This window comes from Corvus kubaryi, unplaced genomic scaffold, assembly GCF_017639235.1.
Source record: "Corvus kubaryi isolate FWS band 111438036 unplaced genomic scaffold, C.kubaryi_AGA036_p1.0 70, whole genome shotgun sequence".
NCBI lineage: Eukaryota > Metazoa > Chordata > Aves > Passeriformes > Corvidae > Corvus > Corvus kubaryi.
In genome coordinates this window covers 1,811,483-1,830,637 of record NW_024582058.1, presented here as the reverse complement: position 1 = coordinate 1,830,637, position 19,155 = coordinate 1,811,483, and the positions used below count along the sequence as shown (strand labels likewise).

At 42.3% G+C, this 19,155-nt stretch overlaps 2 long non-coding RNA genes across 3 annotated transcripts in view; both read left to right on the top strand.

Annotated features, from left to right (window-relative positions):
• LOC121674766 overlaps positions 1–5,229 on the top strand; it is a 6,410-nt gene extending 1,181 nt beyond the window's left edge. The window contains exons 2-3 of the long non-coding RNA XR_006019825.1: positions 1,718–1,797; positions 5,142–5,229. This is a non-coding gene — a long non-coding RNA (uncharacterized LOC121674766). The remainder of the gene's footprint in view (positions 1–1,717; positions 1,798–5,141) is intronic.
• A 713-nt stretch (positions 5,230–5,942) lies between these two features.
• Positions 5,943–17,574, top strand: LOC121674765. 2 transcript variants are annotated; one of them, XR_006019824.1, is made up of 4 exons: positions 5,943–6,102; positions 11,060–11,187; positions 11,354–11,506; positions 12,631–17,574. It is a non-coding gene; the product is annotated as an uncharacterized LOC121674765 (long non-coding RNA). The 2 variants fall into 2 exon arrangements; XR_006019823.1 differs by having other exon boundaries at positions 11,354–17,574.
• Positions 17,575–19,155: the final 1,581 nt, after the last annotated feature.

Genomic DNA, 19,155 nt, shown 5'->3' with positions numbered 1-19,155 from the left:
TCAGGCAATCATATTTCCAAGGTTTTCCTGTTCCATCTTCCCCAACAGTTTTCACATTGCTTCTCCCTCCAATAAATCAAAGCATTCAGAACTGAGGACTGCAGTTCCAATAGAAGTCCTATGGTCGGGAAGGACAGCTGTTTCTGCATTTTTACAGCTGTGAATCCCCTGGATGGCATTCCTGCTGACTGGAGTGCCTTGCAGCAGTTATATAATTGCAAGTCAAAATTTCCCTGGTTTGCCAAATTGCTGAACCAGAAAGGTTTGCTTACTAAAGGACTGGAGGGAAGAAACTGGAAGGGAGACAGAGGCAAGAGGCTGCATAAACTGTTGGGCTGTGATCAGCATTTTGATCATTTTAGGAATTTGTCAGAGGGGAGAGGGGAAAGTTGTGTGGTGAGAGATGGCTGAATAATTAACCACGTATAATTTAGTCAATGAATTTTGCTGATAGAGGATTATCTACAAATGGATTCCTGTGTGTGTCAAATGTTATTCAACAGCTCTTTTCAGTGAATAATTTTTGAGTTGTAGCTGTATCCTGAGGAGTTCATTGAGGTATTTGATAATTAAATACTGAGAAATAAGTGAGAGTACTAGCAGACCAAAAACTAATCACTTAAATAGTGCTTGTACAGTCTCATTGAATTCTTAAGGTATAAAGGGAAGTTTGTTTGATTTGAACTTTCATCACTGCCTAATCTTTGAAGAGGTCACTTAAAATCTTGTAAGCAATGAAATCTGAGGCATTTGGAGTGAATTACCCAGTTTTGAGGATCTCAGTACTTATCTGTCTGTATATGACTGTACTCAGGAAACACTCATCTGCAAATCTTGCACAGACAACTAAGCCTACTTCTTTGACTTATTACTAGTTACTGTTACTTCTCTCTCATCCCTTCATTAAACTTCTGTGCTCTTCCCACACTGTATTAGAGATTATTGAAATAGGGCAGTTTTCTGTCAAATACTTGAAATAGAGCCTAAGCATCATTCTAAAATTCAAACACCTTAGTAATGATCTGTAGTATTAATTTCCAAGGCTCTGAGGAAGATGCTGATATTCTTTAACCTCCACTCCTTGTATAACCTTGGGCAGATCAATTACTTGGAGAAGTTTGTTATCCCCATCTTACAGCTAAAGCCCATTTGGATGATAAAAATCTCTTGCAGTCATGAAGCAAAGATCTGAGAGCTGCATCCCCAAAACTGCAGTAGCAGTTAGGGGAATGCTCCAAGGGTCTACAGAATCCAGTGTCATAGCAAAATACAGAATACAGTGAACTGTAGATGCTGTTGATGAAGTAAAACTGCAAGTCAGAAAAACCAAAAAAAAACCAGCTAAGAGTACACATTGTTTAGGTGAAAGACTTTACTGGGTAAGAGGTGAATTTTTAAGCACCAACTCTTGTGGTGACAGAACAGTTACATTTTGACCTGTTTAATTTAATGGGTATCCACAAGAAAACTCAGGACAGCCCAATGGAACTCAAGCCAGGGCAAAAAAATTGTCCTGAATTCCTTTGTGAAGGCAGGAGTTTCAAAAAAAATAGAGCTCTCTATTCTAATTCTGTATTGCCACGTAGTTTTATCCTGCAGAGGCACACTCGGAGCAGCACAACTGTCCTTTCAGAGAGACATGTGCTGTGCTCAGCTTCTGTGCATGTGTTTGCAGCTCACAAGCAGATTGCTAATGTGGTCTTTTTGTTTGTTTCAGTGCTTTCTCTTAGGAGGTGATGCTCCTGACAGTTTGATTACATGGAATCTGAGGTGAAAATGCCCAACCAAAGAGATCAGGTGAGAGAGAAAAAAACCCAGCATATTAAAATAAGAAAATCAGGCTTTTTGTGAAGGACACAATTGCATGTTCGCGTGTTGCTGAAATCCAAAGGTACTTCTAATAAACCTTTAAACCTCATCTTTTTCTAATAATCTTGATAATCCTCACCTAGGATTGCCAGGGAGTAATTTGTGACTGCAGTCTGTCTGACAGGGAGAAAAGCAAAGCTGCTTGACAGAACATCAAAGGTTTGTGCCACTAAATCCTTCATGCTTGAAACAATGATGAAAAATGATTGTCAGCTATGAAACCAAAATTATATCAATCTGCTTCAGGGTTGTGGGGCATTTCTTTCTTCATTTGAAAACATGACCCAGCCTAGCACAGTTCACTTACCAACCTCAAGTGTTTTGTCATTGAAAAAGAATAGAACTGAGTCAGGAGGGGTGAATTTATTTCATGCTTCACAAATGTATGTTGGGGGGGTGGGAAGGAGAAAATGCTGAAAATAAAATCAAGCAGGTCAGTGCCCAAATACCTCATTCTGATTGTCTTTATATAACACATGTAACAGACAGTATAGTTGCTCTCTGAATTTCCAAGGGGAATATTCAATGCAGAGTAGCTGAAATGGAAACTAAATATGACTGGAGGCTCTAGCTCCCCAGCAGTATCACTGCAGGTGACTTTTCTGGCTGTAAATCAAATGATCCTTAAAGCTGAACACTGAGAAGCAGAAGTCTGGGAGTGATTTGGCTTGTCATCTCTATCAAAATCTGGTCTTAATGAGTATCTTGTTAGCTACTCCCACACCTGCTTTTCCCTGTGCAGAGGCCTCCATGATGTACCAAAACCAGGGCACCAAGTTGGGAGCAAGAGGAAATGAGAGGTTTAAAGCATCAGCATCAACTCTGTTAGGAACGCACGCGTGGGAGAGGCTGCTGCACACAGAGCCCGCAGCGCCTGCACCCCATCTGTGCCACGGCCTGCCCATGGCACCACGGGCTGCACTTCTGGCATTGCTGGGGGAGTCTTGTGGCAGAGAAGTCCTTGGGCCTACAGGAGGAGAAGGCAGCTTGATGCCTGCCTGGCAGGACTGAAGCACATTGTCCTGCTGTTGCTGTGCAGAAAAGCTGAATCACTCAGCACCCCGCTGCTCCGTGAGACTACTCACAGAAGGAAAAAATAATCCTTTCTCCAGTCATGGCAAGGGGACTTTATCTGGACAACATCCATTCTGCATTGCAGGTGATTATTTTAGGGTTATTTTTGGAGGGAAACAGGAGAGACACAGCCTGGCTGCTCCTGTTCTCAGTGGTGAGGGAAAGATTCCATCAGCATGGTCCCTCTGCAAGGGCTCTGTCCCTTCCCAGGCTGTGTGACCGATCAGCCAGAAGCTGGTGGGAGTCACATCCTCCCTTCCAAAGCTCTGTTTTCTCCTCACTGGGGAGTATTTGCTGATCTTCCCTGCCACTTGCTTTGCAAAGTTGTGTTCTAACATCCTGATTATAATTTGAAGATGACGAGCAAACGTGCACAGAGTTAGCCTTGAACACATGGGAACTTTTCTGACATTGCTAGTTCTGAAGAGATGCTACCCAGTGATTAGTCATGAAGACTGAGACATAAACTGATACTTCTCTCTGCCTCTGCTCTTGCTGCATATTCTCTGTACCACCTCTGACAGAGGAGTTGGAGGTCAGACAAAGAAAGAAATGAATTACAGTCTAGCAAAACAAAAGGTTATAAAGATAAATGGTACCATTCCAGTGTGATGCAAGGGTGCTGCATGGCATGAAGTGCTGCATGTTGAGGGGCTGTGTCACCTCATTTTCTGCAATGCTTCCCATTCTTCTTCCATTGCTTTGCTGTGGAGCCAGTGACAAAGATGACACTAAGCCATTTCATCCTGACAATCCAAATGCTTGATTTAGCCAAGGTTTTTCCTCTCTTTGGCTAGAGAGGGAAGTGCTGTGCCAGAGCCTTGCAGTTCTTTGAGAAAGAGAGTCAAAAGAATCTTTTCAAGCATTTAGATGGGTGGGTATTGTCCTCTCAATATTAACTTACCTCTTCCCCACCCTCTCCCCCTCCCCAAATATTCTCTACATTATCAGACAAGCACTTCACTCAGGAGGTTGCCTCGGTTTTGCCTCGGTAGGATCTGGGCCTAGGAAGCCCTGTGTTTCTCCTGCTCCTTTAGGAACTCTGCATTTTGGATATTAGGCAGGAAAAATCCACTTGCTCTTGCAGCTAAGCCTCCTTCAAAGGCAGTCCCCAGGCGATGGAGGAGTGTGTATGGCACAGGGAGAGAGCAGCATGACAGAAGCAGAAGCAGGCAGCTGGTATTGTTGTACTGGTGCATCTGCATTATAAGATTTTATATGATTAAATTGTTCCACAAGGTAGCTCTAATGAAGTTATAAAAAGTCTCCTCAGCTTTCCAGCTGGTGGGTAGCAGAATGTGAGATGCAACTGATGGTCAAATGTACACTCTAATCAGTCATGAAACATTTTATTTAATTAACTTTGGTTTACTTGAGAGATAAAGTTTTGATCAAAACACTCTCCAATTTTGGAACTTCTTTTGGCCTAATTTCTAAAATCTAATTACTCCAGAGCTTCACATTTGACCTTTCAAGCCAGAATATGGCTGGTCCTTACAGCTTAAACCTCTAATTAGACAAATGAACTTAAAAAATTATCTCTTCTGTAGTGATACACCTTTTACCTCAATATCTTTCCTTGGCAAACAATGTAACTTTAACTAAGAGGGGTCTAGTTATAAGCTTGTTTTTTAAGTCTCAGGGGTTTTTTTCTTTAGTAATCCTTTATTGATGATGTGACTCAGATTTTTTTTTCACCTCCCTTAAGAAAGGCTTATTTTTAGAGATGTCCTCCTTCTATGTCACTTTGGACAGCACAGTCTGCCTGAATTTACTCTTAGTGAGGCATAGGTGTTCCCTACAAGCATCACCTCCTGCATGTTGCATGTACCCAAAATGAGCTGCTGTGTTTCAGTGAATAAGAGGCGTACCATTAAAAACTTCCACTGATTTATTCTTCACCAAACATTTTTCTTCCTTGATAATTTTATTTCTGGAAAGAGGTACATTTTAAAAACACTCAAGTTTACACAGAAAACCAAAGCTATCTTTAGGGTGTTTTTTCTGTTTTTCTTTTTTTCAGCACTGTCATGCAAAGAAGTACTCAATTTTCTGTCCTAACAAAAACACAAAAGCAGAATAACAGAGTATGTGCGTGGTGCAGTATCTGCTAACATTGCCACTATTCACAGTCATCAGGATGGGGAAATACTTTTTCATGTTCAAAAGTGTATTTTCTCTGTTACTTTCACTGGAAGAAACTTCCAGCTCTCAGGTCTTCTCGTACCTCTGGACAGGACACCGGGCCTGAAGTGATTGTGAAGAACACCTCATACAAACAAAGAAACAAGGAAATCTGTCCTCATCAGGTCTTGCCCCGAATGCATTGTTAAGTCCTTATATGAAACAAGTTTTCTTTCCCTTCCATTATACTTCCTTTTATCATTAGTTATAGTAATTAAATGTAGTTTCTTCCATAAAATCAAGTTCTCTTTCAAAACTAGCTTTGGTCACAATTACATTACAGCAATGAGTTCCACTTAAAATTTCTCCCTTCGGGTTTTTCTGAACACCAAAATTACTTTTCTTTTTAAAAAGAAAAATTAGTCTATTAAAAGAGCTCTTTTCATTTGGGAAAAATGAATTGAAAATACACATTGGACACTTTCTGTCCTCTCTTTTCAAATAAAATCCCATTCAGGAAAAGCCTTAGTTTGGAAATTGTCATAGAAAAAAACAAAAGCTTTGAGAAGCTGTGGGAGTTTTTGTTAGAAACTGGTTGTTACACTTAGAAAACCAAACAAAAATAAATTATCAAAGACAGAGCTTTCTTGTTGGATACCTCATCATCTAAGCTGCAAAACTGAGGTGGGTAGAAGAAGTTTTGCCCCGTCATTGTTGCATCAAATTCAAGGTTAATGTTCTGCAAAGGAATTACAATAATAAGGAAAACTATCTCAAAGCAAGGAAATTAGGCAGCAAAGGACACAGAAGCACCTGAAGCTCCATATCCCATAGACCTATGGATTTTATAATGTAGCATCTTCTCTTTCAGCAGGGCCCATTCCAGCCAGGCCGGGAGATGGATCGAGAAACTTCACAGCAGGGCAATTTACAGACAAAGGTGCCAGCCCGGAGTTCCTGGTCCTTGTTGTGCAGCTCCTGCTTTCTGCTGTTCCCCTTGTGCTGCTGAATACAGATCTGCACAAACCCCTCCAGGTGCTTTGCTTTGCAACACGCTACATTTATGACAGGGTTTTTGGAAGCCAGCTGAACGGCTGACCTGTTTGATACTTTGTGGCATAAAATCCTGGGGCTGAAATGGGCTTCTCCTTCAGTCATCTCGAAATCATCCACCCTTCATTTTACTGACTTCCTTCCAGTCAACACAGTACAGGATGACTAGACAGGCTGAAGTGATCTTCTTGGAATTTTCATATTTGCTTCTTTTTCCAAGCCATATTAAGAAGCCTATTCTCACTTATCAGTTTTTCACTTCAAAATTTTCTGTCTTCTAATACTTCAATAACTGATTGCTGATGGAAATTTTATTGAGAGTCAGGGAGGGAAGAAAACAAAACTAATTTAACCATAGCAGGGGGAAGCAAGTTCATTTTCTCAAGCCAGGAAAGTGTCTTCAAGCTCACCCCTGGTGGAAGGTCCGTGGGTTTTAGCACTGCAGGTGAATGATTCTGGGCCAGAATGATTTCATCTCTCTGACAAAGGTAGTTAAGTGTTTGACATTTTTTTCTAAACTGCCAGGTTTTCCCAGAAATAGTTTTCCAGGTTTTCATAAGCCTGGAGACATTTTTGTCATTTCAGCCTTGTTTAGCTTATTACACCCTGCCAGCCACATCCAGATAAAGTGCAACAGAGGCTGCTGCCTCTGTTACAAACTCACATCTTCTTTATCAACAAACCTTCAGTACCATGACCATTAGACAAGCCCTAACATTTGATCTGCCATTGATGATAGGCACGTTCCAATTTGTGGCTGCTAGCCTGCAAAAATGATCTACAAATGGCAGGTTGCAGGATGTAATTTCGTATCCTGCAGGACGGTGTTGAAGTCTTCCTGTTTCACTTCAATGTGAAGGTCATTCCTCCAGATGTGAAATTACACTTGCTCAAAGTGGCATGGGGAACTATACCACAAGCTTAATTTAGAATAAAAACACAGGAAAATAATGTTTTGTAGCAATTTGTTTTCGACAGTTTAACAAAAATGTTAATTTGTCATGGAGCCGGAGACAAGACTAGGCCTTAAGAGAACAGCGTATTTGGGACTATGCTTGTCTCTTGCTCAAATTGGTGGATCAGTCCTCAAATGATTCTTTGGTTTTACTAGGAAATATTATTTCATTTCCTCCATTGCTTTTTTTAAAGCAGCAAAGTGCTTACCAACCACCTTTTACAGGTTTGCTTTTCACCAAGCTTTCCTGAGACTGTAAATGTTCAATATTACAAATCCATGCTTCCTAGTATTGATGAATCTGGCTCTTGGAAAGCGGGAGTTGCAATGATTAACTATCTGATTAAACCAAGAAAAAGAGCTGCCTTGAGGGTTTGAAAGACGTGCCCTTCAGGAGATTTAATTTCATTATCTCCCTAATCAGTGTTTTGTAAGTTCAGTGTACATCCTATGCACATCTTTTAAAGCAGGGCAGATTGCATATTGGTTTACAGTGCTATCACAAATTAGCAGTACAATATCAGTTTCTCTGATGCAGGGAACTCTGAACAGGAATCGTTTGCATTTCTATGTGAGCGTCCTGGAGACAAATAGAATGAAATGAATAGCCTTTTAATTTAATTGGCTTCCAAGGAGAGCCTGAGAATAGAAAGCACAATGCATTGCACATTTACTGTAGAAACGGTGGAGGTCAGAAGCTCAGCGTGCAGGCCCTACATCAGTCACCACTGCTCCTGTGCAGTAATTTTTTTTAATTCTCGCTGCATCTCCATCAGACCCCAGGAAGCCAGATAATTCAGCGTTAGTATTCCAAGTGGAAGTGCTGGGTCATTTGTCACTGGTTGGATCATGCTATGGAATCTGTTTTAAAAAAGCTGCCAAAATGAAAAACTACATTGTATCAGTGCTCTTATATATCAGCCACAAGAATTAGATCAGGACAAAAAGAAAGAAAAAGGAGAGGAAAAATCTTTCTCATAGAAGAATAAAAAAGACAGAACAAAGGAAGAAAAAGTGGTACAAAATGGATGATAGTCTGGCAAGAAACCCTTTTTCAAAATAATCTTTGTATAACAGACTGTTAAGATTTATGTGTTATTTAGTGGAGCCAGCCATGCTGAATGCAGTGAAAGCAAAAAGGGAGATAATATTGTGCTAATATTCAAAACTCCTGCACTCTTTTGACTGTAGAAATAAAGAGCTATAGCTCTTGTAAAACTTGAGCTGGCCTAGGAGCTTATCAATGAACACAGAAACCCATCCACACAGTGCTAAATGTAGAAAAGGGATTTCTTTACTATTTTTGGACTGGCTAGTGCAAGATCTGTGCTGCTACTTCAGCTTGAATTCATTCATCTGTCTGCAGGAAAGTTCAGAACTCCTCCTCTGTGTCTGATCCCATATGCTCGTGCCAGCACAAAAACCTGACACAAAGCACTTCCATATGTAGCAGGCTCAGCTGCACCAAGGGGATCACATTAACCTCCCATTTCATTTTTGGACTGTTGATTTTTAAAAGCACAAAGGTTCCTTTTAGGAGGTCATGTGTGAACAGTTGCTGGCATTTTTATTATTTCCTATTACAACAATAAATTATTCCATGTAGCTGTGTTATTATTCACTGAAGGAGAAGGAGGAGGTAGTGCTTTCCAACTAGAAATATCCTAGTGGTCAGTGTTCTCTCCAAGAACACTGAAAAGTGTTCCAGCTCCCCTTCCTGTCCTGAAGAAATTCAGTCCCTTATGTGTCCGTGACTCGGGTGGCCAGGCTGTGCCCAAGCTCTGTCTCTCTCCTCCTCTTGTGGAAGCCCAGTTCCTGTGGAGAAAAACCAGATACACCAGGTTAAAAACAGGGCACAAGCTGGTGTGACTTTATAACTCACTTGGGAAGCACAGGGCCCCTGCACAGCCCGCCTGGATCATCCTGTCTGCATTGCTCAGCACTGGCAGGGAAGCAGTGCTGTGCGCAGAGGTAAAAACTTCCCTTGTGGGCCCTGTCAGTCCGAGAGGACAGTGGGCTTCAGGGCGGTTTGCAGAAGGAAAAGCAGCAGTTTGCAACCTGGCTGCTCCTGGTCATATGAAGGAGTGGCACCTGAGCCCAGAGCCTGGCTGCTCAGGGAGGCTTTGTCTTACCCTGCAGTGAGCCATGTTAGTACTCCTGGAAGATACATGTTCACTGGGGACAAAAGGCACTTTGATTTAGGTATAGATATATTTGAAGTGTGTGCCTGCATCAAGTCCCCAGACCAGTGTTTGGGGTTTTTTGTGCTATGATGGGCAGGTTGTCCTGAGCAAACATGGGATTGCAGGTTTTGTGAGGGTTTGACAAGTTAATGCACCCAGATGAATTGGATGCACCCTGCACACACGGCCTACATGGAATCATAGAAGGTTTGGGTTGGAAGGGACCTTGAAGACCATCTAATTCCAATCCCCCTGCCATGGGCAGAGACATCTTCCACTAGACCAGGTTGCTCAGAGCTCCATTGAACCTGGTCCAGGGATGGGGCAGCCACAGCTTTCCTGGGCAATCTGTGCCAGTGCCTCACCACCTTCACAGTAAATTATTTTTTTTCCTAATATCTAACCTAAACCTGCTCTTGGTCAGTTTTAAGCCCTTTCCCCTTGTCCTGTCACTACATGCTCTTGTACGCTGTCCACTGTGGAAACAAACTCTGCTTAATTGTGGCCAGGCTGCCTTCAACAGGTATCCATAAGATGGGCTCATGCAGTTTGACTCCTCTGAATTTAAACCCTCCTTTAGTTAGAACTGATGTATCTCAAGTACTCTCATGTAGACAATACTAAAATTAAATGGATTAACCTCCAGTTTAACTCTACTGAAAAAGCTAATTGGAGAGAAAATGAAAGGAAAACATGTAAAAAAGGTTTTTAGGTGAAAGCTTCAATGCCTTCATGAAAAAGAAATGTCATTAAGGTGAATTTGACACAGGCACTGTGCCTGCATGGTAACGTTGCATAGCATCCTTTACATTTCAAATGTTTTTTACATCTGCTATGTTTCACCAAGTCGAAAAAAATAAGTATATGGCACTTTCAAACATATTATCACTCCTGGTAAAATTTTGTATTCTCCCTCTTTGATAACTGATATTCCTCAGGTAACGTTGGAACTAGAAGCAAAGCTTTTCCTTTTCTCAACATTCAGCTCTAACTATTGAGAAATTCTCACCTTCTCTTAGGGAGCGAAGCTTCATGCAAGACCGTTTTCCTTGCCCTAACCCCATGTTTCTAAGAATTCTGCCTTCCAGAGGAAATCCCAGTGTAGTGACCTTTGAATATTTATCAAGTGGCATAAGGTAACCGAAGGCTGTAGCCTGGAAGTAGAGAAAGGCTCCCTGTGGAAACAGATTTGATAATTATGGAGAAAAGAGGACTCATTTCCCTGCAATATAAAATGATCCACACCTGGCCTATCCTCACTCCATAGTATGCTAAACAGCACATGCATTTTCTAAAGGATGTTAAAACCCTGCTGTCAGAAAAATGAAACAGAGAGAGGAGCTCATATAATGCATCAGGGGGAAAAAAAATCAGTAGGTATAAATGGAGAAAAAGGCTGTGTCAGCCTTCATGGAAATAACACATTTTCTTCCTAATCTCCTGATACATAGAACAGGCAGTTACTGGCTGGAAAATAAAAGGAGGCTGGAAAACAGGAGAGCCTGCTGGCTGTAATCTGCACAATACCTGAGCACTAGGAGTTTGTTTCAAAATGTAATATGCAGCAGCCTGTGCATGTTAGGGGGGGAAAGTGGTCAGCGAGGAGAGGAGAGGTGGCACCAAGCTGGGCTGGTACTACAAAAGGATTAAGAGCAAAGTAGGGCATTTCTACCAGGAGCTGCTGCAGATTAATGGGTAATTGGCCCAGGTGCAAATCTCTCTTCACCACCACCTGTGTGATTAAAGGAGCCTTCCCCACCCCTTCCTTCACTCATGGTGGTTTTTTGTCTTGTGATTTCAGAGTCCTAAATCCAGTCGAAATACCTCTGTGGGAGAAAAAAAAATAAAATAAAATAAGAACGAGCAGAGAAATACCTGTTCTTCAAAAATCAGCTTTAAGCTGAAAGATTGCACAACTGCTTTATTATGGTAAGTGTCAAGGCAACAGGTGGCATGGCAAGAATTGCTGTGGGATCCTTTTCAGGCAGTGTGATGTGTTTGTCCAAAATTTTTGCTCTGCATGTTTGTGTTTATTTTTCTTCTTCATCTTCTTAGCACTCCCCTTGGTGACTGCCTTGCTCTTTTGGTTTTTCAGAGCATTTTAGGATGCCTACACAGCTTCATGGGCCATTTCCCAGGTAGAAGTGGTTTCTCCAGGGATGTTCTTGTCACTGCAGCAAGTTTAATATGAGCTGCCTGGCCCTCTGGGAACCGAGGCAGCAGGAGACAGGAGGAGTAGGGCTGAAGGGTGAGTGATGTGGAGAATACTTGCAAACAGGGCAATGCAGAGGTGTCTTTGTCAAGAGTAGCTGTTGTTAAGAGTTTGGATCAATGAATGTACTCAGTAGCCACTATGAATCTTTTATAAGTGAGTCCTTCCAGCTCCTTGGTAGGTTTGTAGGCTACTGTTTCACATTTTCAGGGATCTGGGCTCTCCTGTCAGGTACGTCCCTTTCCCAGGGTGGTTCTCTTGTGTGGAGCTGTAAACCCATGATTATTACCAGCTTACCTGATAAGAGTTTTTGGGGTCATGCTCTGTCTCACAGCAGGAACATGAAAAGAGGGACAATGATAAGAGCAGCATCTCAGCCTCCCACCACTGTAACACTGAGGCTGTATCTCACAATTTCAATGTAATTATTTGCTAAAAAGGACAAATTCTGCTTTCCTGGTTTTGGTACCATTCCTGGGAAGAGCTGCTGCTCTCCACTGAATGAATGCCTGTGTTAAATTTGCAGAGTATCCCATGTCCTCTATGGCACGTGTGCATCTTCCAGACTTCATCCTGGAGGGGAGGTGAAAAATGTAACAGGTCTAGTCTGGAATGTAATTAAAGATTTATAAGTAGCCATGCATTTTTTATGCATATAAAGTAATAAGAGCTGTAGAGTTAAAGCAGAAATGTGACATTAAATGGTTGCTCTTGCCAGTTTTCCACAAAATATGACCAAAGCACCATTTCAGCAGCAGGGCTGCAAGACTGCACCCTCCAATAGGGAGACAATGATTTGATCAGGCTCCAGTTAAGGCCAGGAGCATCCTCTGCCTGAGGGTCTGTTCAGTTTCTTTTGCATAACATTAAAAGAAGCTCAGCTGGTCAGACCAAATGGCTAATCAAGAGATGTTTTGTAATACGTCCTTTCATTTCATTCCATAACCCACCACTTCAAAGCCAGGGTTTAAAATAAATAAAAGAAAATAAAGGTGGTTGTGATCTAATTGGAAAGGAAGTGTTAACACAGGATGGATCTGTAACCCTCTGCTTGACAGAGAAGAAATCTTCTGCTCCTTCTCTTCCTATATATCTTCCAGTGTATTAATCTCTTTTCAGTGTTTTCTTTTTCCTGAGCATCCCACTTTCTCTTTTTGCAGTTAGCTGCCAGAGAGATGTATTTTCTCCTACCGACTGCATCAGAATTTCCTAAGGTTATGGGAACTGGTGCTTCTGGGGAATTATTGAATTCAAGTTATTTGGTGATACTTCTTCCTGCTTCTGCAAGCTCTGCAGGACAGCCAAGGCATATATCATTTCATTTCCTGGAACATTTAGGTCACTGATTTGTCTGCTAGCCTGGCAGTGTTTTATTTTCAGATTGTATACGAACGAGTGTAAAGTTTTGTGAGTATAATAAAGTCAGTGTGAAAAGAGACTAAGGTTCATCACAGGATTTCTTGCAAGTTAATTGTTGGAAGCACTGGCATGCAATCTGGCTTGCTTATCGAATTGATTTAAATGGTCGGAGCGAAAGTATTGCATATAACTTGTCTTAAGAAAAGTGTGGTTTAGAAATGTTACAAAAAAAAAAAAAAAGTAAATGCAAGCAGCTGGTATCTTGCTGTTTTGTGACCTGCCTTAAGTGCTCTGTGTGGGGAATCCTGTGGATGGGAAAGCTCTGGCATGTGCTGCTTTGCTGAAGGCCGCTTGATGCATCCCTTATGGTGCCTTCTGTGCCCTACAGGAAGTTTTGGTCCATCAGTTAGAATTTGGGGGACAAATATTGATTGCTTGGTGCCCCAAACACGCCAAGTATTCTCTAATTTTTCACTGAATTCTACTGTTCTATTCTTTGCCTCGGTGTATTCGGTGATATGTGTTTTGGAGTAGCTGCAGTATCAAAATTGTTAATTTTCTGCCACTCAGCACATGTGCTGCTATGCCCTCCAGCTTTTCCTCTTTGAAGCCCTGGCATCCTGCTTCACTCAAGTGTTTCCTGTGAGAGAACTGAGCCTGCCTGCGTGGTCCTGGCATGTTTCTATTTGGCCTGAGAAGCTGATCTTCACAATTATTGTCACCAATTCAAGCCCATCCAAGTATCTGGCTTTGAGAATATTTGAAATACTGCTGCCACTGTTTCAGAGACCCAGATGTACTAGCTTGAAACATTTATGCTATTAAAAGGGCTGTGAGAAATTTTGGATGAGGCTCACGTTGACTTTGCAGCCAAGATTTCACCCTTTCATTATAAGACTAGCTTTCAAACTTTTGATCAAACCATGGACTAACAGATTTATCTCTCCCACCCCCCAAAATCTGATTTGCAAATATAATCTTCAGCCTGAGACTTAGTTTGCAATTGCTGCTGATTGGAATAGTGTGAGGGAAAACAGGCTGAATGAGGCTGTACAATTCTTTATCTGGTATCATTAAATGAAATGCCAGCATTAGTTAAAATATCCACCAGATGCCACAGGTTTATACCTTAAGTGCATTATTCACTCCTTGTTCTTTGGTATTTCCCTGAGGGTGGAAAGGACTGTAGTTAGAGGAGAAGAAACAATGCTCTGATCAATCACAGACCTCTTGAATTGCAAATAAGAATCAGCAACCAGCTCACAAACCTCTGTGCTGGTCTGCTGAGCTTTCTGCAACCCCCTCGTGTCATTCTCCTATGACTCTTTACATAATGTATGCGCTGAAATCTTTCTCACTGTTTTAGTTGTTGGGGGCTTTTTATATTGCCAGTAAGGTGCTTTTAGGCTTGTAGAGCCTCTTGAAACAGAGCCACTCTACCTTCCTGTCAGCACAGAGCCCATCGTGTGCGAGCCAGGGTGACAGGCCACTGACAGCAGCACCCTAACAGAGCACCTCTATGGTACCTGAGTACAAGCAGTTATTGTCTTTTATAGTATGTGAAGAAATGAGTAATGATCTGAGAAATGGTGTGCCGAGCTGCTGATGTAGTCAAGTGGCTGGTGATTTTACAACTACCTTGTAAGAATGTGAATATTTTCTCCATCTACGGCAGACACCAGTGCGACTCCACTGGGATCTCACTGCTTTAGAGCCATCGAGGCCTCTGTGACACAGCTGCCAGAAGGGACTGCCTCTGCTGCTGCAGAGAGATGCTGCTGGGAACATCTGCAGCTCCCCGTGGTCTTCTCTTCCATTACAGGGAATTCTCGGGTGTTGCAGGCACAGAACAACAAATAATGCCTTGATCCCACAGGGTTTTCTCTTTGCCATCTGAGAAGATGTTTAAAAAGTTCCTGCCATGCATTTGGAACAGGGGCTTGCAGGGAGTTGTGTGAATATTCCCCCCTTTGCCTTGCTCTCATGATCAGATTGAGACCAAATGCCTGCTTTGAAAATACACTCCAGAGAAACCAAAGCCATTGAAATCCTACCTGGATTCCTGATGGAAATGTAGAGGACTGGGAGAGTTGCAAAGCGACAGGATAACTCAAGCTTTTTCTTCTGTCTGTAAGCTGAAAAACGTGATGGAACATTGTGTGAGCTCCTGAGCAAGGCAAGCTTTGTTCAGTGGTGCTTTTTAGTTAGAGGTGTGCTGATGATGGTTTCAATTCTGTTGACATCTGGTTGTTGGAAAGGGCTAAAATGTTTTATTACCCTGGTTTCAGATAAGGGCATGTCTAAATAGGAAGTCATTTGAAAAAGAACTCTTCCCTGGCCTTTACATTTTGCTTAAAATGTTTGACAAAATTGGATTTTATTCTTGACTCAGGAATAGATAAAGAATATATTGAGAAAGCAGCAAGTTGTGTGTAAAGCAACTGGAGCTGCCTTGCCTTAAGACTGTTTTTATTCAGGTGTCTGTTATAATAATTCACTTACACTGTGCTCCCTTATCAGATTTTCCTGGAGATCTCTGCTGTGTGCAAACATAAAGGAACTTGGAAGCCGCTAAGCTTTCTGAAATGTTAATGCAAACACATTGCATATGTAGGACTAGTGAGCATTTTCCAAGCATTTATCAGGCTGTGACTAACTGATTCATTAGCTAAAAATCGACTGCTATTGGTTTTGGGCAAGCCTGTGCCACGTGGCTTTGGTTTGCAGGGGTGGTTTATCATGGCACTTCTACCCACTGCACGGAGCTATCTCCATCTGAACCAGGAGCTGCTGGGCAATAAGCACTTCTAAGGAACAGTTTCCCTTGCTTATTAATTGGCAATTACTGTAGGAAAATACTCCATGATCTAGTGGCACCTCTGCCTCCATAATGCCGTCCCAGACTTCAAAGCCTGTGTGGACGAGGTCTGACATCTGGTGAGGGTGCAGGAGTACAAGCCGGGGCAGAATGTACCCACTGGTAATACGAACATCAGGATCCCTTCTCTCCTGCTTGTCTGGGTGGATAATCTGAGACTTAATTTTAATTGCATTAATCTTTTGCCCAGTAGCACAGCAGATTGTGCCCAGAGAAGACTTCCACAGGCCTCATGTTCCCAAGGAGTGTGGGCTTTACGTGGAAATAGCAACGATGCTGGTGCCAAGAGGCTTGTTTCAGGCTGGGCTAACTTGCTTTTCCCCTAGTTCATTTGCTGCTGAGTCTAGAAACAGGGATATCTGGGATGGGTTTGGGCAGTTTCAGCTTTGTCCCTCTTATCCATTTAGCTCAAATGTCAAACCATGCAGAAGTTCTTTGTTAGCAGAGGAAAAGCATCTGGTCATCCAGTGATGTCTTCACACTTACCTCCTTGCCAAGGAACGTGATCATCACAAGAAATCTGCACTGGCATGTTCTCACTCCCTCAGTTTACTTCAGTGTTGGGCTGAGAAAACAAATTGTAATAATTGTAATAAGCTACTAGAGAAGTTTTGTAACCTGGCAGTTAACAGTATTGCTCAATTAGACTACCTCATGTCTTAACACATAATTTAGGTTATATCAATATCCAGATTTTTACTTTGAGTTTTATTTTAATGCTCCTTAACGCTCCTGTGTAAATACAGCTCTTAACTGATCACAATAAGATCCTACTGAAAGAGGACTGAAATTTCCTCATTAATATCCAATTTTGGAACAATACAATGTAGTATTAATGTCACTTTTGGTCATGTACAGTTGTCAGGGCCCTGACATAGCTGGACATAACAGCGTGACTTTTATAACCTTGTTATAAAAAGCAATTAGGGGCAACATCCAGCCCTGCAGTTACTCATCACGTGGAAATGTAAGGAGCTTCCAACAGTGAATTTAATTATCAGGAAACACAGAGTACTCTGCGACCTGCAGTGCAGGTAACACAGTTCCTGTCCGGCAATGTTGGTCCCTTGCTCTGAAAGGGCACCTAAACTGCTCTGGTGCCAGACCCATGCATAACTTAACAGGCTTCCAAGGGACTGGAGCTGGAAACTTCCAACCAGGAAGGCTGAATCAGGAAATGAAATGCTGGTAAATCCAATCTTGTACCAAGCAGCAGCACGGGCAGCTTTAAAATGCTGAGGAATAATCCAGGAGGAACTATGTGCTAATGCCAGCAGTAACTGGACATGTCTCAAGAATGTGTAGAACAGATTTTGGCAATCACAGCTGCAATGCACAGAGTAATAAAATCAGTGGCTGCTTCCTATGTGTGAGTGCATGGGGCAAGGAGAGTTGTGATGTACAACTTTGTATGAAAAGGAGTCCTCAGGACTTGTGTTGGCCATGATGCAGGAATTCCTTATTCGATATTGAGGGGATGTGCCCTGTGGTATGTCCCTGCAGAACTTGATGCTGTTTGCCCTGCTCTGCAAGGGGCTGGGCAGCCACCCAGAGCACCCAGCTACCCTCCAGAGAAGGCCATGAAGATAATCAGAGGGCTGGAGCACGTCTCCTACAAAGACAGGTTGTGAGAGTTGGGGTTGTTCAGCCCAGAGAAAAGAAGGTCACTGTGGTCTTCCAGTACCTAAAAGGAGCTTCTAAAAAGGAGGGAGAGAGACTTCTTACAAGGGCAGATGGTATCCAGACAAGGAACAATGGCTTTAAGCTGACAGAGGGTATGTTTAGATTGTCTATTAGGAAGAAATTCTTCACTCAGAGGGAGATGAACCACTGGCACAGGTTGCCCAGAGAAGTTGTGGATGCCCCATTGCTGGAAGTGTTCAAGGCCAGGCTGGACAGGGCTTGGAGCAACCTGATCTGCTGGAAGGTGTCCCTGCCCATGGCAGGGAGTTGGAATGAGATGATCTTTAAGGTCCCTTCCAACCCAAACCAATCCATGATTCCTGTGGAAAAGCAATACCCACCATGGGAAGGGCTGCTCTCAGTTTTCTGCTTTCTCCCCTACTCTGTGCTATGTATACTGAATACTTGCAGGGTTTCACAGCGCTGATGCAGTCAGGTTTTCTACCTTCAGATCTGATTATACCTGTTTTCCAACCTGACTATGCCTAGTGCCAGACTTAAGGAGCCATTTCTGCTATGATATCCTGTTGAGACACTTGCAGGGGGTTACTTGCAGGAGGCTAACTTGAATTTGACCTAGAGTAAGAGCAGAGATTTTTAAGATTGTTCTTGAGTGTGATCTAAAATCTTCAATCTAGAGGTGCAGAAGTCAAAACTGAGCTATATGTGCCCAGAAACAAAAAGAACAGGGTTTTAAATAGTTTATTAATAAATTATTATTTAATAAACAAGTATAAAGTGAGTCCCCAAATATTCATCTAAGCTGACTTTCATCGACTACCAAGAATAACTACCTCTCAGAAATGTAATTAATCACATCAGGATTTTCAGATTTTTAGGGCTTGGATCTATCTAGCAGCCTAAGCACAAAGAAGCTGTGTTTGAGGTCATAGCCTGTTCTAGAGCACTTCAAATCTACCTGTTCACTTCCATTGTTTTTATGCCACCTCAGGAATACAGAGCAATTAAAACCTTCTCAGCGCAGTGCTTAGCTCTGCACTGGAGCCAGCAAGTGCAAGGTGTGAGACAGCCTTGCAGGCTGCTCCAAGGTCTGAACTTGAAGCTTGGGAATGATAGATGAATACAAGGAGAAGGATACCAGCAGGGCTGTGCAAGATTTCCTTGTCCTGGTGTAGTGGTGTTGAGTCAGTAACTTCATTTCTTTGGCTTCATGTCCACCTGTAAAGGGCCAGAGGCCTTCATCCACTGAGCGTGCCTGCGGTGACTATTGCTGTTTTAGAGCTCGGGGAGCACGTGAGGGGGCCTGGCAAAGCAGAAATGGGCAGCAAGGCTTTTGTTGTTTGGTTTTAGTAGCACTTGGCTGGACTCCCCTGTCTCCCAGTGGCAGGAGGTGTTTGCAAATACATATGTGTGTGAGTGCTGGGATAAGGTGTGTCCTGCAGCATATGGCATGTGCAGATGCACGCTGGCAGGTGTGAACTGTGTAACTATATTTGTGTGCTCTGTGCCTGGTTTGGGAAGAAGAAAGGCTGCTGAGAACTCTGGCTTAGGTACTCACTTTTCTTGTAATATATTAGTTTAATTTAAATTCACTTTACAGTCAGTGCACATGAGAATTATTTTGAAGGTTTAATTTGCTAGCTGCTGAAAGCAATAAGGTGGCTATCAAGAGAGAAGAAATAGCTTGGCTGTTTGTTAATGCTCTTGGGCTGTACTGTAAGTACTCCAGGCAGCTGTAATGTAGAGAGGCAAATAAACCATTGTTGCTTTTAGAATGGCCTGTTTTATTGTATCAATAGTTTTC